The sequence below is a fragment of the Mirounga angustirostris genome, unplaced genomic scaffold (assembly GCF_029215605.1).
Source record: "Mirounga angustirostris isolate CCGP_5_RB_7025 unplaced genomic scaffold, mMirAng1.0.hap1 SCAF_11, whole genome shotgun sequence".
Classification (NCBI taxonomy): domain Eukaryota; kingdom Metazoa; phylum Chordata; class Mammalia; order Carnivora; family Phocidae; genus Mirounga; species Mirounga angustirostris.
Genome location: NW_026991719.1, coordinates 115,286,807 through 115,312,362, shown reverse-complemented (window position 1 = coordinate 115,312,362; position 25,556 = coordinate 115,286,807). Strand labels below are relative to the sequence as shown.

At 43.5% G+C, this 25,556-nt stretch overlaps 1 pseudogene; it reads left to right on the top strand.

Annotated features, from left to right (window-relative positions):
• Positions 1-417: 417 nt before the first annotated feature.
• On the top strand, positions 418-1,966 carry LOC123848290 (uncharacterized; annotated as a pseudogene).
• Positions 1,967-25,556: the final 23,590 nt, after the last annotated feature.

The following is a 25,556-nucleotide window of genomic DNA, read 5'->3' as shown; positions in this document are numbered from 1 at the left end:
TTTATAGATGTTTTATGTACACCATCTTAAAAAGTTGTAAATAAATACACAAATCCTAATAGCAAAAAACACTATTAAGCTGCAATACAGTTGATCCATAGAATCTGGTTTATAAGAAGGAATGCCTTATTAAATTTTTTGAGGCTAATTCTATTGGAAGCAGGATTATTTGTGTTGGAAGACCTGTCTGTGGAAAGATCTGAACATGGAAAGGCTCGGACTTGGGAAGACTCCTTTTAAAAAGGTCTGGACCTGGGGAAAGGTCAGAAGACCTGGACTATGGAACATGTTAGAATACCTGGATATCGTAGACACTGGAAGACCTGAATGTTAGAAGACCGGTACCCTGGAGACGCTGGAAGACGTGGATATTGAGCCCGCTGTTGGAAGACTGGGTAGTTGTCGGAAGATGCAGAGATGCCGGAAGACGAGCAGACGCAGGAAGACGAGCAGATTCCGGAAGACGCAGGGATGCCGGAAGACGCAGAGATGCCAGAAGACGCAGAGATGCCGGAAGACGCAGAGATGCCAGAAGACTCAGAGATGCTGGAAGACGCAGAGATGCCGGAAGATGCAGAGATGCCGGAAGACGAGCAGATGCTGGAAGCCCTGGAGATGCTGGAAGCCCTGGAGATGCTGGAAGCCCTGGAGATGTAGGAAGACAAGGGTTTTCTGGAAGACGTGGCTTAGTTGGAAGACGTGGATTTTCTGGAAGATGTGGATTTTTCTGGAAGACGTAACTTTGTTGGAAGACGTGGGTAGGCTGGAAGACATGAATTTGATGGAAGACACACAGCTTTGTTGGAAGACAAGGATTTGCTGGAAGACGTGGATTTTCTGGAAGCCATGGATTTGATGGAAGACATGGATTTTCTGGAAGACTTGGAGGTCATTGGAAGACATGGATTTCCTGGAAGACATGGCTTTTCTGGAAGACGTGGATTTTCAGGAAGACCCAAATTGTCCGGAAGACCTGGATTGTTTGGAAGACGTAGATTTGCTGGAAGACCTGGAGGTTACTGGAAGACATGGATTTTCCGGAAGACGTGGATCTCTAGGAAGACGTATATTTGTTGGAAGACCTGGATTTAGTGGAAGACATAAATTTTCTGGAAGACGTGGCTTTACTGGAAGACCTGGATTTAGTGGAAGACATAAATTTTCTGGAAGACGTGGCTTTACCGGAAGACCTGGACTTACTTAGTGGAAGACATAAATTTTGTCTGGAAGACGTGGACTGATTGGAAGACTGGATTGGTGGAAGACATGGATTGGTTGGAAGACCTGGATTTCTCCGGAAGATATGGATTTGGCGGAAGACATAGATTTTTCTGGAAGACGTGGACTGAGTGGAAGACCTGGATTTCTTTCTGGAAGACGTCGATTGCCTGGAAGACCTGGATTTTTCCGGAAGACATAAGTTAGCTGGAAGACTTGGATTGATTGAAAGACTTGGATTTGGTGGAAGACAAAGTTTTTTCTGGAAGACGTGGATTGGCTGGAAGACCTTGAAATTGCTGGAAGACGTGGATTGTCTGGAAGACCTTGAAACCATTGGAAGACATAGATTTTCTGGAAGACATGGATTTTCCTGGAAGATACAGATTTTGTGGAAGACCTATAATTACTGGAAGACGTGGATTATCTGGAAGACGTGAATTTTCTGGAAGACAAGGATTAGCTGGAAGACCTTGATGCTGTTGGAAGACTTGGAATTTGTTGGAAGACTTGGAGTTGCTGGAAGACCTGGAGTTGTTGGAAGACCTTGACACTGGCGCCATTGGAAACCCTGGACATTAGAGACATTGGAAGCACAGGATGTTGGAGACATTGGAAGCCTTGGATTTGGTGGACATTGGTTATTCTGGACATTGGAGACTTTGGAGACCCTGAATGTTGGAATTCATGGGTATTGGAAGCCCTGAATACTAGAGACATTGTAAGTCCTGTACCTTGGAAGCCTTAAACATTGGAAGATATAGACAACAGAAGATCTAAACATTCAGAAAGCCTAAATCAGAAGCCCTGGATATTGGGAGACATTTGGAAAACCTGGGTATTGACACATTTGTGTTAAGACATAAAATTTGGAAGTTGAAATTTTCATGATGCTGTATGTAAGTCAAGGGTGTTGGCAGCCCTGGACATTAGGAAACTTGGACATTAAGATGTCAGGATGTAAAAAGACCTAGGTTTTTTACCCCAGACACTGGGGATGTTGGAATACCTAAACATTGGAAGACCAGTTCTTGGAGATATTGAAAGACTTGGATGGTAGAACTGGTGATAATGAGACACTATAAAACCAGAATTTAGGAGACACTGAAGGTTGTACAAACTGAATGATGTAAGCACTAGAAGATATTAGAAGAGCTGGACTTGGACACAATGAAACACGTAGACTCTAGAAGACCTGCATATAGGAGACACTGGAAGATTTGGAACATAGAAAAATCACAACTTAGAACTCTGGACCCAGAAAGACAAGACCTGGATCTTGAAGACTGATTGTTAGAGAAAGTAGAAGACCTAGACTTTCAATTTCCCCCATATCGAGATTAGAAAACCCGCATTGGAGATGCTTCAGGCCAGAGAGTGGAAGACATTGAGTGTTTTAACATTTAGAAGATCTGGCAATTGGAGATGTTGGAAGCTATGGCGCTCAGAAAACCTGATGTTAGAGACACTAAAGAATTGAAAGGCTTAATCTTAGAGATGCTAGAAGGTCATGTTGACAGATACTGGCGATGTTGAAAGACTTTCATGTTAGGCCCTGGTATGACATTTAAAGACCTATCATAAGGCTACTCCAATAGTCTTTATGCCTATGACATCTCTTTCCCTAAAAAGCAAAACACAGAGAAAAGACATTTTAGGAAGACAACAAAGAGGAAGCAGGAAATTCAAATAAAAGCAAGTAGTTTGAATGGGTTGGAACCTATTTTCATGGTCTCAATGAACTAGCTTTCTAGGTCCATTTGTTTGACAGGATGGAAATGATGAATTATCAAAGAATAAGCAATATCAAGGCTTGGAGAACTACTTAGCTTTAGCTAGGAGTCAGCAAATGTTTTCTATTAATAGTTAAGTTTTTAAAGGCCATATGGTTTCTATTGGAAGACGTGGAGTTGTTGGAAGAACTATCCAACTCTGTCATTATAGTGTAGCCATAGACAATACATAAATGAGTGGGTATGGTTTTGTTGCAATAATACTTTATTTAAAAAAAAAAAACAACAACAGTTGGACCAGATTTTAACCAAGGGCCTTAGTTTGCCAGGCCCAGCTCTTTATGCCAAATCTAGGGTATAGTAAGTATATTAAGTACATTCCAGGCTAGCATTCACATGCAAAAGAATGGATAGAGTACTTTGAAGCCCAGTGGTAAATAAACATACTATGTATGTGATGATGCTCAGGACATGAGGCTAGCAAGAACCTAAGAACAGAGTTTAGGTCTCCACTTACTTGTTTCAGGGACCCAATAAGGATATTTGTATTCAGAGCCAAAATTAAATGGGTAGCATCCAGGACCCCAGGCAAGGGGGGCTAGGGTTCAGTGCAGATACCCTAATTTGGTAGGCTGGAAACTTAAAAAGAAAACTAAAGAAGAAAGGCACTTTTTCAGATTGGGGCTATCCTTCCAGGACTAAGCACCACTCACCCAAAGAGAGGGAGTCCCCAGTCCAGGGCAGACAAGAAGTAGCAAAGCCCTCACTCTATTTCCCATGTTCTTCTCATTAGGGCACTCCTCATACCACTGCCAACTAATCAAGAGCCACCTCTAGGTGTCTGTAATGATGGAGGAGAAGAGGAAGGAGACTACAGCTTTGTAGTCTCATCTCAGGCACTCTGGCTTCAGGTAAGAAGTTTAATTTCTGTTCTTACCCACCAGAGCTTAAGTGAGAAACTTAAGAGATCAGGGTTGAGTTGTAGGCTGAAGATCCTTAGTGCTTAGTCAGATGGGGCCGAGGAAGACACAGACTATCACATATATTCTATGAAAGAGAACACTGGCAGACAAAACCGGTTCTGGAGCACTGGGACCAGGTCATGATTTAAAGGTTAAGTAGTGGAATACACAGAAAATGGGCAGCCACTGAAGATTTTTGAACAACCAAGTACCAGAATCAGAACTCTAAACAAGGAATGTTTGTCAAGCAGCAAAGTGCTGAAGACTAACAGATCGATCTATCTATCTATCTATCTATCTATCTATCTATCTATCTATCTATCTATCTAGATATAGATATATATATACACACACACACACCTACGTACACACTAGGACATGAAAGTCTCCCAGTTAAAACAGTAAAAGGGTTGGGATGTGAGTTATGAGGCCACCGTGATCATCCAGGTGAAGTGGTAATGGGGGCCCAGGGATAAGGCAGTGACAGCCCTATTTCTCTACAGATCCAGCATTGGGATGATGATGAGTATTCAGCATGCTGAAAAGCATGATTTTAAGCTTCTTGAATGCTATCAGAATACATGAAATAACAAAGATGTTCAGAAGCTACTTATGACGAATTGTCCTCACCTAGTAACACTGCTTGGATATCCCAATTTTCTCTCAAAGGCAGCTAAGCTAGTAACTTGGTGGTTTAAGCAAAGTAGGTCCTGCATAGTTTTATCTTTAGCTCCTATTAACACAGTGTGACCTCATTATCTCAAAAGTGGAACCAAGTGGATGGATTATTTTCTAGAGAATAGGAATACATCCATGTGAAAAAAGTCATTAAAAGTAACCACTATATAAATAAATATCATGCAATGATAACTACATTCTAAGTAAATCATATATAAATGAAGCTGTAGGTCAAAGAGTAACATAGGGACAAAGGAATTACTGTTTCAGGTCTCTTTCACAAGCAAAGAAAAATACTGAAAATCCATTTTTATTCCTTCTCTCTTCTTAAAACCATCATGCTACCATTTTTTGAGGGAAATTAGGTAAAATATCAAAATATTAAGATTTTGCAAAGACAGGAGTAAACTATCATATTTAGCTCTATAATGCTAATAATAATAATAATGATAATAATAGCAACAATTTATTGAGCGCTTGCTATGTGCCAGGCACTGTACTAAGCATTTCTTATAATCTCATAGCAATCCTATAATGCAGGTATTTTTGACCCCGTTTTACAGATTAGAAACTCAAGTCTGAAATGGTTAAGAGGCATGTCCCCAGTAACATGGCTGGTAGCTGGCAGGGACAGGACTGAAAGCAGGTCTGATTCCACAGCCTCGGCCCTAGGCTGACTTGTCACACCCCAACAACGCAAGGGTTATCCTGCCAGGACTAAGCACCACTCACCCAAAGAGAGGAAGTGCCCCGCCCAGAGCAGACAAGAAGTAGCAAAGCCCCCTTACCTAAGTCCCATGTTCTTCTCATTATGGTCCTCATCACATCACTGCCAAGTGACCAAGAGCCAACTCTAGGTGTTTGCAAAAACGGGTTAATTATATCACTGGCTTTACATAGTAATGCAAGAAAGATGAAGTGCGATGTCTCGAGCACAACTAGATTCATATGTAATTCCTCAACATTCATTGTTCATGGTAATGTACTGTTTAGCCTTTCATCTATTTTCTATTGGATTTTATGGCTCCCAAGAACATATACACTCTGTTCGTACCACAATTTATTTTTGATTCTTAGGTAAACATGCATAGCACATTGACATCGAGACCATTAAAGGTAACTCCATGTAAAGTTCAGTGATTAGTGTATTCCATAGCACAAACATGGTTCACACACTCCTTTCCACTATACACACTCTCCTCGAAGCCCTTTATTAGCATTCAGGTGGTGGCAGCTCTGTAATCCAAATGTGTGGTTTAAAGAGACTTCTCTGCATTTTGAACTTAAAAGATCTTAAACAAACAAAAGCCTCTTTTTAAATGTAATACCGGTTTTCTAATACTCTCTACAAAATTCAGCAACTTGGGCTGTTCTTTCTCCCCACCTCCTTTTCCTTTCTTTTCTTTTTGCCAGTGGTTAAATATGTCTGTAAAGAAGAAACTGCCATGACCTTCATAATACTGAACACAAGAATTTACCTGAACCATTTGACAACAGGAAAATTCTTCTCACTCAAACTGTGTGTAAAATCTTCTAAAAGAAATTTCAGCTTGCCAATTTTGGGGACTATTCTTAATTTGAAAAAGAAAAAAAGAAACACCCAGTTACATGGCCATATTGCCATGCACTTCTATTTCTACCACTTAGCCCATACCAACTTTCAAATCTGCCTGTAAGTTCTGCTCACTTGTTAAATTCAGCCATATTGAAATTTTCTGGCTTTTATCCTCATCAATGATACTTCTTAGACTACTTTAACTGGATATTTCCTTAAATAAGAATTAGATTTATCTCAATAATTTATTTCAAATGGCCTGGGCCCTAGGCAAACGTTTGCATCTTATCAAGCCAAAGTCTAGGCATTCCTATGACAACTAAACTCATATAATAGTCAGTTACCCATTGTAGCATTTTCTATTAATGGTTCCCGGTTGCTGCTCTTCAACTTAAATTTGCTTTCTCTAATTCTGGTCAAATTAAGAGAAAAAAGTGCCAAGGCAGTAATCTCAATGAATGGTAAAATTATCAGGAAACCACATTCTCTAAAGGCATATGGAACCACTGATTATACTGGTAAAACAATCATTGACTTAAAACTATTTACCTCTAGATATGATTAAGAATACACCAATTATCCTTGGAACCTTGGAACAGCAACCCTGACAGAGTTCTTTCTGCTTTGGTTTATGAAAACAATAGATACAACATGTTAAGGTGTTTTCCTCATAATATCTATTATTTGCCCCAAGCCCTGTAACTCAGAAGAAAAGTAGCAATTATTACAAATAAGAAACTCACAGGAGGTCCCCTCTGTCTTTCTTTTCAGGAAATTGATGCTATGTTTGTTTCTCTTTTTTCTGTGCCTAACTCACTTTTCTGGAAGGGACTAAACCATGGTCAAATTTGAACCAGAAGCACAATTTTTAAAATATCAAGAACACAGTGCAGCAACAATACTACTTACCTTGGTCTCTGTGAAAGGGCTCAGGTACACTCAAAGTCAACCAATGAGACTGATGCAGCTTTCTCTGAAGGTAACAGTGTCAGAGATAGAGGGACCTTAGAGACCAAGTGGTCCTAATCTCTCATTTTGACGGATAAGGAAAGAGTAGGGTGATTTGAATAAGACCATCCATTGAGCTGGTGGTGGAGTCAAAATTTGGAATCAAGGTTTCCTAGCTCCTGGGCCCACTACCATTTGCATTGTATTTTCTAGTACAATTCTGTTTAGACTTAGAACAGCAGTTGGCAACTACGGCTGTATGAAAAAATCAGTTGAGGAGCTTTCAAAATAAACAGATGCTGACCCCATCCCTGATTCAGCACATCCAGGGGCAGGTCCCAGAAATCTGTAATTTTTAAAGCTCCCCAACCTGATCTGGATGCATTGAGAACTACTATGGCTTAGAGCAAGCGTGTAAGCTTCTCTGGCACTGTGTGTGTGTGTGTGTGTGTGTGTGGCGGGGGGGGGGTCACTAGATCCACAGCACTCGAAAATGAGTTTTTGACTCTCATCTGCCTCTTTTGAACCTGTTGAGGAATGTCTGTCATCTCAACTGTAACTATGCAAGCAAGCCCTTTTAACTTTTGTATTTTTTCCCCTTTCCTCTGATCACGTCAAACTCAGGTATAGGTAACCCATCGTTCAGACCTCCAGGCTAGGGGTGGGGTGGATTACTGATTTCCACCACCTTTAGGGAAGAAGTTTCAGTCAGAATTGCTTTCCCAGAGGATAGTCAAATGTTCAGATCCCCGCAAAGACCAGATATGAGAACAGACAAGATCTATGGAAATGAACTCTAACAGCTTCTACAAGCTCCTTGATTAGATACCAAAGTAAATGCAGGAGTCCATTCTAAATGCACTGCCCCTCGGGACTGACCAATAGCTACTTCACACAAGCGCTGCAAAGCAAGTGCACTGATACCAAACCAGGTAAAAGGCAAGGGTCTAGATTCTTTCTGTTGAAATACAAGTTAGGCTGAATCAGAATTAAAATAAAGTTCAGGATCAAGAGTACAAAGCCAAATTGTGCAGCCAAGTAGAGTAGCTCCCCTCCCTAGGTATGAGAGTTGAGTTCCTGAAACCCTCGAAGTAGAGGAATTTGTGTGGGAGGGATTCACAAGCTTTCGGGGAAAACTGGGGCAGGCAAGGGAGTATTAAGACAGCCCAGACAATTGGTCTGTTCCCTCAAATAAAACACCAAGTAAACTGAAGCTTGTTGGTCTTTTCCTAATTTTACATTAGCAGTAGTGATTACTGGGCAATTAATTTCTATTTCTCTCTGACCTCAAGGTGAGGACAATCATGGCGTCAATGCAAACGCAGATATGGGGGAAGAATCAAGACACTTGGGTTTTGTCTGGAGATACGTAAGCTCAGTCTTCTGCACTACTTTCATCTTCCGCCTTTCTGCCGGCTGTTTGTGGAAAGGGTTGGAATGACGAGGTCCGAAGGTCCAGCCTCTTCTCCCCTGTTGAAGCAAACAGAGGGAAAGGACTTATTGGCCTTCATTTGAAGGTTTCTTATTACTGCTTTATAGGGTTGTGGGTAATCATTTCAATCTTGCCTGTGGGTCAATAAATACTCCGTCGAAGGCTCGCCTTCCTCTGAATCACTACAGCCATTTGATGTGCAGAGGGGCTGCTTCAACATTCTTCGAGTTCTGGATGTTTCCCTAAGCTGACCTCTTCTATCAATTTCTGATATGATCATATCTCGGAAAAATGTCTCAACTGTCTTCTGAGGGTGAGAATCTCACAGTTCAGCAAAATGTCACTTCATTCAATGTCTTCAAATCCTACAGCCCCCCCCCCCCCAAATGCTTTGCAGATGCTACAACACTTTCAATTTCTTCTACCACTGGAAGAAAACTTTCACAGTCCGTTACAACCTCGTTCTGAAGTTGCTGCCCGGTTCCATTAGGGGGTGACTGTGTTATTTCTCTCACCAATTCTTCTACTATCGTTAAAGCATTACAAATGGAGAAATTTTGCCAAGCTACTTTCACAGTAAGTTCCGGGGTCTCTCTCATCTGATCTGCGAGGAAATCAAATGTACGCCAAGTCCAGGACATCATGAACAATTTTTAGCACTCCCAGATGCACGGGATGAAGGAGTGGAGTCGTACCTGGGGGAATGGAGATGACTGGAACATGAGGATCAGCGTTTACTATTGCACTTTTGTCAGTGGGAGCCATGTCTGGAATCAGTGACACTTTGAATTCATGATTTTTTTCAGTTTAAATATAGTTTAACCTCAGGAACAAAACACTTCAAAAACCAGTCCGAAAAAGAGTTTCTCAGTGGCCCATATTTTATGGTTTCCCTCCATGTAAACAGAAAAGTGTCTTTAGCATTCTTTTTGAAGAGGGCAAGGATTTTGGAATCTGTGAAGCAACATGGATTTAATCCGAAAGTCGCCAGAAGCACTGGAACAAAACAAAATTTTGAGCTTGTCTTCTCTGGGCTGGAGGCCTCTGGTCTTTTTCTCATCCTTTGCAATAGATGTGCAAGTAGGCACGCGCTTCTGGCGCGGGGCCGGCTCATCGGCGCTGAAGACACAGCCATTTTCCTCAGCTTCTTCAGGTATTCAGGATACTTGGCGGCAGCTTCACGACCCGCTTCCTCTGCCAGCCATTTCTTGTCACACAGACCACAGCGTTTCTCAAAGCTATCCAACCACCCATTACTGGCAATGAATGTTACAACGTTTGGTCCAGATCGAAACTGAAACTTGCATTTGTGGGATTCTCACTGGCAGATGATGCATACAGGAGGAGGCCTATTCAGCTTTCTCTGCGTTAGAAGCCACCCATGTCCAATTTTTCCATTGTCTCTCCTTTGACATTTCAAGCTATGTATGATTTTCTCAATGATTCTGGTGTGCCCCTCAATACACTGGCCCCAACAGCTTTCTCATTTTTCTTTACTGTGCAAATTATAAATCTATTAACACCCCAAAAACACCCTACAGAGGTCTCAGTTTCACCATTATCAAGCATTTCAAGAACTTTCATTTTGTTTGCTATAGACATCCCTTTTCTTGCCCTCGTTGCTCTTCTTGCATTTCTATCGTCTGTATTCTTGGTTTGCTGCTTGGATGCCATTCTTACCCAAACTTATGCAAATTTACAAGTATTGAAAGTTTTTAGATCACTGTGCAGCACACGACACTAATCTGTGATGTATACGAAGCCAAGGACAGCATTCACAAGACAAAAAAGAAAAGCGAAACAGCTTTTGTATGACAACACGTGTGTGCGATCAATGGCAGCAGAGGGAAGAACAGGTGGAAGACCAAGGGCAGAAGCAAGCAGCCCCAGTGTTGGTCTTTTCCCATGAGATCGTCAGCAAGATGACATGATGGTGACTTAAACTTGAATATTGTTCCAAAACTCTCAAAGGTGCACACTAGGTCAACTCAACGTTTGTATGAGAATGACTTGCAGTTGTGACAGGACCATGGAACTCGGGAGTTAAGGTTAGGCCACCAGGCTGAGCTGAGAAGCACAAATATCACCATCTAGGAGAAAGCAGACACAAAAATAGGAAATGAAGCCCGGAACAGAGGCAGGCTGCCTGAGTAGCTTTTACATTAGCGAGGAAACAGAAATTTGGAAGAATAATAATATATGCCAAATCGCCCTTACAAAGGCTGTACCAATTTGTATGCTCGCTAACAGTGGATGAGTCTTTTCTCCCGTATGTTCACCAACATGAAATATTACCGATCTTTGTAATTTGTGCCAAACAGAAGGTGAACAACAAGGTAGCTCATTTTTGTTTAATTTTCATTTCTTTAATCATCTTTCCATATGGTGAGTCATTTCTATTTCTTCATCTTTAAATTGTCTGTTTATATCCTTTGCCCACATTAGAATGTTTTTCTTGCTGATTTGTAGGCACTATCAGCATATTAGGGAACTCTTATTTTTAACTCTATGTTGCAAACGTTTTATCCGAGCCTGCCATTTACTTTTTAACTTTGTCTTTTGCCATAAAGAGGGTTCAAATGTTCTATGTAGTCAAATGTTTCATGCCTTGCTTTGAAAAGGCTTCCCCTCCCTAAGATGATAAAAATATGTTCACATATTTTCCTTCATTATTTTTACAGCTCTGTGGTATTATTTCAAGGTATGAGGAAAGGATGGACTACTCAGTGAATGGTGTTTGGAATAACTGAGCGTCCATCTACAAGGGTGTCAGAAGGCCTCTCTCAATGGCATTTCCCCTCCATACTAGAGACAGGGGCTCTGGTCGAGTCAGAGCCCCAAGATGACCAAGTTGGAGGCTCAAGTTGATTCCAGTTGATGGCTCAATGTTCTCTGGAGGTTAGTATAGCTCGAGGAGGGGAGTGTTTCCAAATGAATCATTAACTACTATACATTTTGCTGGCTTAAGTTCTGTTCTGCTACCAGTCTATACTCCTGCCTTCTGTCAACTGAGGGACAATATCCAGTTCTCAGATCTCTGACCCTCCCATAGTGGCCTCACTAAGAATTACCAGTCACTCACAGTTTTGGCACAACTGGAGAAACTTGGATATGAGTAGGCTGCTGGGTGAGAATAGGTGATTATTGTTAACTCCATTAGGTACAATAACAGAACTGTGGTAATGTTGGCAAATATTTTTGGGGGGGGGGGGGAGCTGAAGCAAATACACATATAACTAGTCACTTATTTTATGAAAAAATGTTAACCATTGTTCAGTCCGGGTGGGTGGTAGGTGGGCATGCATTTCACTATCTCACTTCTCCGTAGATTTGAACATTCTCATAATAAAAAGTGTGTGCGCGTGGGGGGTGTGTGTGTGTGCACGCACATGTGTGCATGAGGTAATAATCCCATGCCTCATGGGTACATTTTGGGCACTATCACATAGGTGTCAGTGGCTTTTCAGGTTAAATACAAGATTCAGAATTACAACTAAAGAACAACTGATCACTGGAGCGAAATCACTTTAAATACAATATTTTCCTTGCTTGAAATCAATAGATTAAATACTAAGGCATCACGAAGCCTGAATCTCAATATCAGTTTAAAGATAGGAGACTCAATTTCCAAGTCTCCTTTTTCTCTACCAAACTTGAACAGAAGATTTAATAGCAATTTTATCCAAAACCAGATTACCTGAACCTGGGGACTGTTTAACTTTATTATACTAATAACTCTCTTCTATACCATACAGGAGATGGAGATGGGGACGCCTGGGTGGCTCAGTTGAATGTCTGACTCTTGGTTTTGGCTCAGGTTGTGATCTCAGTGTTGTGGGATTGAGCTCTGCGTTGGGCTCCGTGCTCAGCAGGGAATCTGCTTGAAGATTCTCTCTCCCTCTCCCTCTGCCCCTACCCCCACTCATGTGCACGTGCTCTCGCTCTCGCTCTCTCAAATAAATAAATAAATAAATAAATAAAATATTTTTAAAAAGAGATGGAGATGTATGAAAGGAAATAAGGAGCAAACAAGAGCATAAAAACAGATCACCCAGGGCAGGAGGAATGACTACTATATGTTTAACTAAATCCCTGGGTAAAACTTCATTCAACCAACTTTCAAAGGATAAAATGTGCCTTCTACCCACAACATTCACTTTGGGTCAGAGTTTCACCTTGTGTTCTGTGCCCTTTCTAAGGATATGTCACTTTAGTAAGATGCTGGCATCAAGCTAGTGTGAAGAGTAAAGCCTCTGAAATAAATGTCCTGCTACCTTTCGGTTCTGCGAGCCGTACAGAGCCCGGAAGCTGTTAGGACGCTATTAAATAGCGACGCAATCACGTGCACCCCTTCTCAAGTACATGTATCTCAAGGATTGAGGGTGTCACGTCATTCTTCTAGCCCTCGTGAGTCCAAGGATGCCCGGCATGTTCTCTCAGGAGAAATAAAGCCTCGCTGATGGAGCTTTGAGTTGAGGTGCACACTGCTCAGGGACCCAAAAGGGCAGGAGGATCTCAGGATGTTTTTTTCTGTCGGCGGCATTTCAACGGAGAAGGAAGACTTTCTCGACAGGCCCCGCCCAGTGAGGATTTGTCTGGACAACCCGGGGTGAGTTCATCACAGCCTCTGCTTTGAAAGGACAGTTGGTCTCAAGGGATTTGCTGTCATACAAGCTGTGCAGAGCGATCGGTTTCCCCCTTCACAAATCTTAACACACACACTCAAGCGGCGAGCTCAAAAAGTGCAGACCCTCTGAATCATTTTACCTTTTCAAGTCTCATACCCATAAATGGTAGCCAACGGTGAGAGGTCCAGGAGAAATCTTATTTTCTCTCAAAATGTATAAACTACCCACAAGGCGTTTGCTAAGATGATAAGCAGAGCTGTCACGCAGATGACTTTTGAGCCCAAGGAGCCCAAATCGAGCATTTCAAAAGCAAACCCTCATGATAAAAAATTTCAGACATTTTCTCCTCAGTCAACTCATGCTGATCATGTATAAGGCCATGTGAGATGAGGAATAAAGAAATGAACTGAGAAAAAAACCCTGATCTCAAGGAACTTAGTCTCCCAGGGAAGGCAAATATAACACAATAGAAGGCAAAAAGCCACACATTCCATAAGAATTGCAAACATGTGTTATTGGGGCCTAATCCTCCCCCTTTTGTCCATTTCTACTTCATCTGCCCTGGTTCAGGCCCTTCTCTTTCCTCATCTGAAGAATGGTGTAGCTTCGCAAGTTGTCTGCCTGCCATTCAAACCTAGGGACCGCACTGCCCCCTGAGCAACCTTTCTAAACTATGGGTCTAATCCAATACTGCCTCCATTTTAAACCGCACCAGGAGTCTCGGTGGCTTATCGAAGAACGTCCAACCTCCCTCAGTATGATGGTGCCTGCCTACTTTCCCAGGCTGATCTTTCATGACATCATCGACACGGTAGCCAGATAAGGGGCGATTTCAATCCTCCAGATTTCCTTAACCTTCAGCACTAGTTCAAGCACCACCTCTTCCAGGAAGCTTTCCCTGATCTCTCCGGCTATATCTGAAGCACTGGCTGGCTCTGAAGTCCTGACCAGAGCTCTCAGAGCCTCCTTCCTGTACTTATTCTGATTTCTTTATGACATTTCACTGTAGTGCCATCTGGTTCCCCGTGTTCCATCGTTTGTGAATGCCTTGGTAGCACTCACAGAAGTCAGGATTTGAATTGGACCTTGAAGAAAGGGCAGGATTTCCAGTGTGTGAAGAAGAGGGCACATGTGTGGGAAGTAAGAAGAGGTCATGGTAGAGGCAGGAAAATGCTGGCAAAATGAGATGAGGCCGAAAGACAGGGTGGCTGAAGTGGATAGTAAAGCACAAAGTTGAAAAGTCTGTTGAGGCAAATCACAGAAGGCCTCAGATGGCAGATTTCGTTGGTGAGATGGGAGTTACGTTTAACTGTCCTGCTATTAATGAAAGGGTTTGTTTGTAATAAATTTAAAAAAATCAAAAAGAAGATGTTTCGGATAAAGCAGATCTGTTCTTCCTTGTTACTAGGTCTCAGCACACACATTCCCAGAAGAAAAAGTCCTATTTGTGTCCTAAATAATTTAGGTATATCATGATGGTATTTATTATCACATTGCTATTTTTTCTTGCTATTTTAATGTTTGATAACGACAGTTATGAAACATCTTCTTTCCTTCCATGGTTCGATGGGTCATTAATCAAATAGACATCCACAAGTTCTTAATAATAATGTATTTTTCACATTAATATTTCATGGAAAATCATGCATGTTTCTTACTGGATCCAAGTATTTTTTATAGCTCTGAAAATTCTCCCCGCCCCAAGAAGTCAAACGGATTCTGTGTAGCAACAGAGCCCTCTGCTGGCTACAGCATGGCATAGCTACACCGGGACAGGGAAGGAACGCGACTGCCAAGGTGGTCAGCCCTGCGTCCTGCAGGACAAGGCCCCCGGAGTCTGCACTTCCTCAGTTTCTTCCCCTTTGTATTAAGCAGAATGTTGACTCAGTAGCTCCTCGAGGTAAGCAAACTCGTCTCAAATGGCCAGGAATTGGGCAAGGAATCAGACAAATTCCCCTTTTTCCCTGGTCTTTTGAGGGACTGGAGACACCCAAAGCTTCCAAAGATTTTTTTTTTTTAAGAAAAGGTACATAAATATGAACAATAGTTTCCTAATCTCCTTCATTTGCTCTTCCTCTTTACCTCATTTTCACTGGCCTGTGTAAGACAAGAGGGAGGAACCCTTTAAGGAATCCAGCAGTCAGACCTAGTGGCCTTCCATGTCCCAACCTGAAATATAACTAGGCCATCTCCTCAGCCTGGGCCAGATGTGCCCTTTGTCCCTCTCTCAGCCATGAGGACAGCAAACAACACAAGGTCAGCATAAAAATGGTTCTAGGGGATAATGACAATTGAAAGCCCTTTGAGCCAGCACCCAGCACTGTGCCTGGCTGCCGGCTGAGAGAGTTGAATGAGGTATAATAAAGGGGAGATGCACTGTAAAGTATGGAGTGTCATCCTCATTAAAGGTGCCCGTACATTGCAAATTCAGACTGAATTGCAATGCCAGGAAACGCTCATGGCCTGCTGGAGAGGAACAAGGTGTCCCCAAGCACTTCGGATCCCTCTTTCTGCAAAATAATTCCCAAAGTCCTTCCCCACTACTTGTGGTTCCTTTAAAACATTTATATTCAACCCAATTCTGAATGGGTTCCTAAGCCCTAGTTAAGGGAGCACAGCTTCCTCTTGTGCCTTACTTCTGTGGGGTTTTGGTGCCTCCAGTGCAGAGCTTTGCAACCTGGGTCTCTTGCATAAGCTCTTACCTTCGGTCTCCTCCAAACTCCATACTGTTCCCATGGCCTCAGTGAGCCAAGAACCGGGCTTCGCTCCTGGAGGCACAGGGTGGTGAGGCAGCTGGGTCTCCTTCCTGCTGCCCAGCCAGGGAGGGATGTACACAATAAAAACCGAACTCATTGCAGAGAAAGAGCCAATGAGAAGTAGGACAGAGGTCCAGGCCTTGGGAGCAGAGAGAGGAGGGAATCACTTCAGGGTTGATTTGCAGAGCCTGGGATTAGGATGAGGCCAGTGTGGCTAAGTGGTGTCACAGCAGGGTCAGATCATGTCTTTATTTCACATTTTCATGTTTTGTTCATCATGTAATGTTTTTTGCATTAACTTTGAATTTTTAAAGATATTGCATTAATTTTTATCTTAATTACTGGGTGTCTCGGTGCGCCCCCACCCCCAACCCCCGCGCGCGCCTTAAATTTTGCGCCCGAGGTGCCTCACTAGATTTGCCCTAAGCCCAGGCTCGGGGATTGGAGTGAGGGATACGTGAGGGCCTTAATTTTGCAGCTAGAAACGGGGTAAACGACCGCCCCGGGCAGGCGCAGGCGGTGGGAGCCGAAGCCCTGGCCGCCGCGGTTCCGGGGCAGCGGGAGGCCCAAGAGGCGGGCTTGGGCTGGCGGCGCGCGGACGGGTCATCTGTGGCAGCCCCTCGTGAAAGCGGGAATGCCGAAAGGACGCTGCTTTACCAGGCTCTGGCTGCTCCAGCCGCCCCCCAACCCCCCAAGCTCCTCTCCTAACCGCCAAGATACGATCTGCTTGCTCCCCCGCGGGGACGATGCGTCTCGTCCTCGCACTGCGCCCACCGAAGCCGTGCCCTCCGGCGCCGCCTTTACCAACCGGCTGCCCCCGGGGAGAGGCCTGCCCCCAGCGGCCTCCCGCCGCGCCCTGTCGCCCGCCCGACGTCCCCTCCCTCCGCGCCAGGGGGGCCCGTCCCCACGCAGGGATGGGAGGCCGCGTGCGGCCACTCCCCACCCGCCCCGGTCGCCGCGTGTGTTACACCGTTCCGTCCACCCCCCTGCCCCGCGGCCCGGCCCGTTCCAGCGGCGGCAGCCGAAAGGCACTCTCCATTAGCCACGTCAAGGCCGAAGTGATGAACCTCCGCAAAGGGTCGTTATTCCACGGCGGTCAAAGTCGCTGACCCGCCTGACCGCTTGGGCAGGCGGCAAATCTGAGGGCAGGATTTAGCAGTCGATGTCTTTTCGTGAAAAGTCACCAAGCAAATGAAATACGTGTCAACGGTTGGTACAGAAGTGCATCCTAACAGGTGCATACGCAAAAACAAAAACAAGACGTCTAAAGCAAGCTCTACCCATCGCTGCCTTGTGCACACTTGAAATTTCCATCAAGAGGTACGAAAACGTGCTTAGACAAGGGTGGAGTTTCTGCGGGGAACTGGCCCGGAAGTAAGCCCAGTCCCCTAGAACAGCAGCCTGGGAGGACTGGATTTGTTGTTCCCACGCAACCCTTTTATAAGACCTCAAATTTCTCTGAAGCTCTTCGCAAGTGCCGGTTTACAGGTTACTTTGGGTTTCTTACGAAGCAATTAAAATGGCTTGTTCAAGGAGACTGGCACTCGGAATGGAAACAAATACTCCTGGAAAATGGGATGTGAGAAACGTGTTAATGCCGCACGGTTGTTGGAATGTGTTAAGGTATGCTGAACGCAACGGGGGGGGGGGGGGGGGGTGGCGGGTGAGATGCACATTTCCCTCAACTCTCTAAAGACCTATTTCACTTCAGGAGTCCTGCCTTCAGATCTCTGGTTATTTTTCAGGCCTTAGTAAATGAGTGATGGACAAAATCCGTAAGTACAAGAAATGGCAGATTTACCAATAAAAAAACAGGTCATGCAGTTAAAACTGAAATCTCGGATAAACAACAAATACTTTGTTAATAGATGTATGCCCTATGCAATACAGGGAACAAACTTTTATGTTAAAATTATTCGTTGTTTAGCTGAAATTCAAATTTAACGAGGCGTCCTGTTTTTTTTCTGGCAACTCTATGAACAATGCATCCACTACTTGAATTCTTTTTTTTTATAGTCAGTCTAACAAACAAGACACAAGGCTATATGGATAGGTATGCAAAAATATCACAAGCATTCTCAGGAATTTGTACATGCAAAAAAAAATAATAAGCCACATTGAAATATTTATCATGAAAGCAGTAAAAAGTTTATTTACGTTACCTGAGGAGACTGTCAATCTGATAATTATGACTATTAACGTATTAATCCAGGAAGCTACAAACGACTCCCTGGGAAACAAATCAGGCCTGTTGCCGTTTTTTGTATGGTCTTTGAGCTAAGAATGGTTTTTACATTTTTAAATGGTCAAAAAAAAATCAAAAGAAGAATAGTATTTTGTGGTAAGTAAAAGTTATATGAATTTCAAAATTCAGCATCCATAATTAAAATTTATTGCAACCCAGCCAAGCCCACTCATTTTCTTATCGTCTCAGTCTGTCTTCGGGCTTGTAGCCTGCAAAGGCAAAGTCGAGTCCATGCAACAGAAATGGATTGACAGGCAAAGCCGGAAATATTTACTCTCCGGCCCTTTACAGAAGCAGTTTGTCGACTCCTGATATGGATGAAACCATTACCTGTAAAGTGGTGTTATAAATAACCATTAAGTCTGGTAGCTATAACTCTGAGTGGTCTAAACACTTCCTTATTTGCAGCAATTATTCACTTAGCTGTCTTTTTTCTCATTAGTCAAAAGGATCGTGTTTTCATAGATACAAAATTTTGGTGAACTGAAAACCAGTGGCGTTTGAATGAGATTTGTTTTCACAATACATGTGGTCTCCGCTCTTCACAAGTTCTAATTCAGCCTTTGTCCATTGCTGCACTGCTGGAATATTGCGGCGCTTCGTAGATCCCTCACCTGAACAGTATTTTACCAAGTGACTCGCCTGCCATCTAGTGGGGAAAGGCAGGAGTGAATGATTATTTATTTATTTAGACAAACTGACTTAACTAGCTGTAAGGGGTAGGACCTTGAATGGTGATAATAGTAATTCCTTACACTTGAAGAGCAGCTTGTGATTTAAAGCATTTCCCCATACAGTATTGTAATTAATCCTCTTTCAGGACAAGGGCTGTGTTCTAAGCAGACCTTTGCCTTATTTTTCCGATGGAAGAAACCGAGTCTGCCCATTAGCTTACTCAGGGTCATACAGGTGGCTCAAACCCAAGTGCCATGTTCTGTTTGCTAAACTGAACTCCTCTGAACTTAAGTTCCCTTGTTTCTACATGTCTAGCTCTGCTCTATGAATGATTTTGAAAGTCTATTTGCCACAAGTACATTTATTTTAGGAAACTTCCATGAATAGTGTTTTTAAACAAACATGAGCCATCCATGGGGCGCCTGCGTGGCTCAGATGGTTAAGCGTCTGCCTTCGGCTCAGGTCATGATCTCAGGGTCCTGGGATCGAGTCCCGCATCGGGCTTCCTGCTCCTTGGGAGCCTGCTTCTCCCTCTGCCTCTCTCTCTCTCTCTCTCTCTGTCTCTCATGAATAAATAAATAAAATCTTAAAAAAAAAAAAAAAAAAAAAAACATGAGCCATCCAAAATATCCCTTCTCAAAAAAAAATTCAAAGGAGGCACATACAACTTTTTTCCAGGCAAATTTTTAATTAGTGTTTATCAAAAACAGGGTAGGAGTCAAGACCCATATTCTAATGGAAGGTGCAAAAACTGGGCAGAAGCACTCATTGCTTGACCCTCGGAGGGCTGGCTATTGATAACTGCCACCGGCCAACTTTAAATCCATTTTGATTAAGACCTATACTCATAACTTTTCCAGTGCAATACGATTCCCTTACTTTTAGGTCTACAAAATGATGTTTGCATAGAGCTTTGAGAGTGTAAGACACAGAGGTCTCGAAAAGAGATCCACTTTAATTGCTCTGTGTATCAGGAACTTCCAGAGGCTTGTTGTGAATCTGCAAAGGAAATTTTGAGTCTTCTCTGCTAAAGCTCATTTGAGAAGGGAGATTTGTGGGCTCTTCCAGGAGTTACTAAAGTGCTTCTGTCTTATAACAGCAGCCCATGCGCTTAGTGATGACCAGGAACCAGATTCAATAACGAAAGTTTAGGGCAACCCCCTAAGAGTCACGTTTACGATGACATCCATCTGCTGGATCTGCAGTTGGACACACAGTGGGAATATATGAAATCCCAGGCCACCTGCTAAATGCAGCTGTACTGCCGAGTGTGTCCAAAAATGCACCAAGTGTCAACACGAGAAAGAACAGTTTCCACAACTTTGCAGATCATGGTTCTCAGGCTGCGCCTGTTTCTTGTGAGCCTGCCCCCAGTGGGAACACTGTAGGATTACTTGCAAATAGCCACAATTTCATACTAAAATTTCAGCTTGAGGTAGGAGTATGAAAACTAAGGCACCTGGGACATAGGCGTTCAATTCTTTGACTGCCAGACTTTCTCACCACCTTCACTTTTTCTAAAGGATTTATTGACCTATTTTAGAGAGAGAGAGAGCATGAGCAGGGGGAGGGGCGGAGGGAGAGAGAGAGAGACTCTCAAGCAGACTCCCCGTTGAGCACAGAGCCCGATGTGGGGCTCGATCCCCTGACCCTGAAATCACGACCTGAGCCCAAAGCAAGAGTGAGACGCCCAACCAACTGAGCCACGCAGGCGCCCAGCACCACCTTCAGTTTATCGACAGGTAATCCCTACTGTTTGCAAGCTCTGCTGATGCTGTGATTTGTATCGGAGATAGAGGAGCTCTCTGCAGCTCTGCCCTGGACATGGTCCTGGACCTGTTTTGTTGGTTGCCCCCATTGTTCTGGAAGCTAACATTCTGGTTGGGCCATTTTAAACTGCTGAGGCCTGGTTATATATGTGGCTAGTACACGGCTGAATGCAGGTATACCTTAACAATTACGCCAAGAGGACAGTATCAGTCATTCTTGAACAGCCCCTGAGGATCCCTGCTGGTTTCTTCCAGCAAGTCAGGTCATCCTAGGTATGTCCCCACGAGTCCGCAGCACGAGAACTCACTAAAGTTGCTCCTGTTTCCATCACGGCTGTGCTGGTTACCCCTGCTGCCGCCAACAAGCCACACATGCAGTGTGCCCTCCTGCTATGCACGAGCTAAACCAATCCTCATGGGCTGCAGCTGTGGGGTACGGATGTTCAAACCAAGGCCCAGGGACCCTAAGAGACTTGCTCAGTTTCTCTAGTAGGCTTGAATGTGAAGGACTGAAGGATGCGGCAATATTTGAACCCCACCAGCCCGACTCCAGAGCCCTAGCTTTAGTTAATGTTGCCCCAATCCCAAAGCAGAGTCAGAAGAAGAAAAGACACCCTGCCTACCCCACGAAGTCCAGTGACCCAGCGCGGCGTTCCCTACCGTCCACAGTCTAGCCGCATCTCCTGTTTTCCTTGCACCGTGCCCTCGCCCAGCCTCGTCCACTCTCGCCACTCCAAAGGCCTTCCCAGTAACAGGCCATGCCTGCATTCATGCTCTTCCTGCTGTCTCCTCCCCTCTCTCACCCCTTCCCCTATTGAACGTCTACTCATCCATTAAGGCCCAGCTGCAATTTGACCTCTTTTTTTAAAAGATTTTATTTATTTGAGAGAGTGTGTGAGAGAGAGAGAGAGCGCGCGCATAGAGAGAGAGTGAGAGGGAGAAGGAGACTCCCCGCTGAGCAGGGAGCCCGATGCGGGGCTCAATCCCAGGACCCTGAGATCAGGACCTGAGCCGAAGGCAGACGCTTAACCCACTGAGCCACCCAGGCGCCCCTCGACCTCTGAGGCCCCGGCTAGAAGTAAACACATTCACCCCTCTATCCTCCCTCACAGCCCTTTGTGTGAAGTTCTCCTAGGGCACTTGGCACTTTTACCTGGTATGGGAATTATTCACATGCAGAGCAGTCACATTCACTAGACTATAAACTCACTAAAGAAAACCCAGCTCAACCTCTGCTTCATCCATGACTCCTTGGGTCCCCAAATATATTAACTCATAGGTTCCCTCAGCACTTTGTTCTTACCTTAATTGTCTAGAATACTTAACCTTACTCCAGGGTGCTATCATTAGTCTGGGTATCTGCCCCCTAGAAGGTAAACTCCCTGAGGGCAGACAGTGTTTTCTTTGTCTCTCTAACCTCAGCCTAGCACAAGCTCTTGTTCATTTGCTTGTTGAATGAATGAATGAATGAGTGAATGAGTGAAACCCTTCCTGAATTCTCCCAATTGAACACCAATAGCTCCTTGTTCTTCCTTGTGACATTTTTTAAATCTTTGTTAGACTATAAGCATCTTAAGTTTGGAGCTATGCCTTTAGACATCTCCATGGTTCCATCACTTAGAATAATTCCTGGTCCACTGAATGAACTCAATAAATATTTTCTGAATGAATGACTCATCACAATGAATGGAGAGCCTTAATGATGGGCTCACAGGTGGTCCCAAAGAATAAGTGAAAGAAGGTTGGAGCACCTGGGTGGTGCAGTCAGTTAAGTGTCTGACTCTTGGTTTCAGCTCAGGTCGTGATCTCAGGGTCATGAGACTGAGCCCTATGTCGGGCTCCGCACTCAGCCCAGAGTCTGCTTAAGATTCTCTCTCTCTGGATCATAGGGGAAGGGAGGGAAAAAATGAAACAAAACAAAACCAGAGGGAGAAAACCATAAGAGACTCTTAATCTCAGGAAACAAACTAAGGGTTGCTCGAGTGGTGGGGGGTGGGAGGGATGGGGTGGCTGGTGATGGACAGTGGGGAGGGTATGTGCTATGGTGAGCGCTGTGAACTGTGTAAGACTGATGAGTCACAGACCTGTACCCCTGAAACAATACCTTAAAAGTTAAAAAAAGTCTCTCTCCTCTCCCTCTGCCCCTCCCCCCACTCATTCTCTTTTTCTCTCTCTCTCTCAAATAGGTAAATAAATGTTAAAAAAAGAAGAAGAAAGAAGAAGAAAGGAGGAGGAGGAGGAGGAGGAGGAGAAGGAAGAAGAAGAAGAAAGAAGAAGGAAGGAAGAAGAAGGAAGGAAGAAGAAAGAAGGAAGAAGGAAGAAGGAAGAAGAAGAAAAGAGAAGAAGAAGAAGAAGAAGAAGAAGAAGAAGAAGAAGAAGAAGAAGAAGAAGAAGAAGAAGGAGGAAGAAGAAGAAGAAGAAGAAGAAGAAGAAGAAGAAGAAGAAGAAGAAGAAGGAAGGAAGAAAAAGGAAGGAAGAAGGAAGAAGGAAGAAGGAAGAAAAGAGAAAGAAGAAGAAGAAGAAGAAGGAAGGAAGAAGAAGGAAGGAAGAAGGAAGAAGGAAGGAAGAAGAAAGAAGAAGAAGAAGAAGAAGGAAGGAAGAAGAAGGAAGGAAGAAGAAGGAAGGAAGAAGGAAGAAGGAAGGAAGAAGAAGGAAGGAAGAAGAAAGAAGAAAGGAGAAGGAGAAAGGAGAAGGAGAAGGAGAAGAAGGAGAAGGAGAAGGAGAAGGAGAAGGAGAAGGAGAAGGAGAAGGAGAAGGAGAAGGAGAAGGAGAAGGAGAAGGAGAAGGAGAAGGAGAAGGAGAAGGAGAAGGAGAAGGAGAAGGAGAAGGAGAAGGAGAAGGAGAAGGAGAAGGAGAAGGAGAAGGAGAAGGAGAAGGAGAAGAAGAAGAAGAAGAAGAAGAAGAAGAAGAAGAAGAAGACAGAACTGGATGGGACTCAGCCATGAAGGCTGAGGTGAGCTGTGTGTGATGGAAGGGCAGTGAGCTACGGGACTGGTCACTCACACCCACACAAACTAGCAGCCATCATTTATCACTGTCAGTACTGACGTTAAAGGCAATTCATTATTCTTTGCTTTGCTACTGGAGATATTAGGAAAACAAGCATCACCATCCTCCAAGAGAATAGGACAAAGTGATAAAAACCCATAAAGTAAAAACTATTTTCATGTTCATACAACACCTGTATACATTCTGTGAAACCATTATGCATCCAGGGGCGCCTGGGAGACTCAGTTGGTGAAGCATCTGCCTTTGGCTCAGGTCATGATCCTGGGGTCCTGGGATTGAGTCCCACATCGGGCTCCCCACTCGGTGGGACCCCTGCTTCTCCCTCTCCCTCTGCTGCTCCCCCTGCTTCTACTCTCTCTCTCTGTCAAATAAATAAATAAAATCTTTTAAAAAGTTATGCATCCATTTGCCAGTGTGATGATATTCCAATCCTAGCTGGTATTCCTTTCACATGATTAAAAACATCATCTTAGCACCATAAGATAAGGAAAATAATAAATTAAAAAGCTTGTATTATAATGCAATGGTAGGAAAGTGTTGAAATATCATAAAAAATTGTATGGGTCTACAGGTTAATAATGGGTCATCTTTATGCCATCAACTGATAAATAAGTGAAAAATAAAATATCTCAGAATGAAGTAATCTTCAAAGCTGAGTTCTTCATAGAATGACACAACTCTAAGATTTAAGAAAAGAAAGAAAAAGAACATTTGCTAAGAACCTTCTAGGTGTCGACTACTATCCTCAATGCTTTTACCCACATTATTTATCGGTCTGAACAAAATCGTGGAAGGTCGCATAGCTAGTAAGCATCTGAATTGAAATTTGGTCATACGTGTTCTATGTCCTCACCTTTATTCTGCCCCTCCTACTAAGAATTTGGTGCAAATATAACACTTACTGACATTCCTCATCAGTACTGTTTAACTTTATCCCTCCCCACCACAAACAACATTTCAGATGCTATCTGGGCCAGTTAATTGAATTGCAGAGATTCATTCAACCCATCTAAGTCCAAGGGGTCAGGATTTCTCCCATAGATGCCCTATTGGTAGATACCCTATTGTCAATGCCTATGATCTTTTCCTTGAGGTAGTGTGTAAGCCTGTTAATTTACACAGCCTACTAGTGCTTTTACATTTTCTTCTTCTTCCCCAAACACACAGTTTTAGTAGCCTGATGACAGGAAGCCAATCCTGGCGATCCAAATAGGCTGAGCTATAATCGATCAATAACTCACTTGGTGGCCTGCTGCCAAGTGGCCAAACGACCACCATCAGAAAACCTGGCGTCCTATTCTTCTCTAGTCTGCCACTGCTAGAGTGGAGCGGTGACAGTCCCTTCCAGGCAATCCTGGGTGTTAGAGTAGTATGCAACCGACATGCCAATGGGGGACAGACAGCAAACAGTTATCGACAGTTTCAGACTGGGGGAAAGTTTGTGAGGATGTATAACTACAAATTTCAGTAATAGAGTATTCATAGTCAGTTTTAAAAACAGTAAGCACTTGTCAAAATGGCAGAGTTAATTTCTTTTAGAATTAAATGAAAATGAAGGAACAACAATTAAGCATGTAATTATCCACAAAAATGTTTTTAAGATTTGTAATTACAGTTAATTGCTATAAAATATCATGTTGACTTAAAAAGCTGTTAACAAAATTGAAAATAAAATAATGGCATGGTAAATGCATATTTCCTTATGTTCACCCAGGCGCAGGGGCTAGGGGAGGGCCCCAACTCACTTTGTGACCCAGTTCCCTGCAATGCCCATTGAGCCGGCCATACATCCAGCCTCCCTCACTCTAGTCGCACCTGTTTTCTCTCTTTCTCACTTTGTCCCTGCACATGTGAGAGGTCCTAATGTTCTCTGCTCCCGTCCCCCACTCCATAGAGCTCCTATGGTGGAGACACCAAAAGAAAATGATCTATGGGATTAAGAAAAATT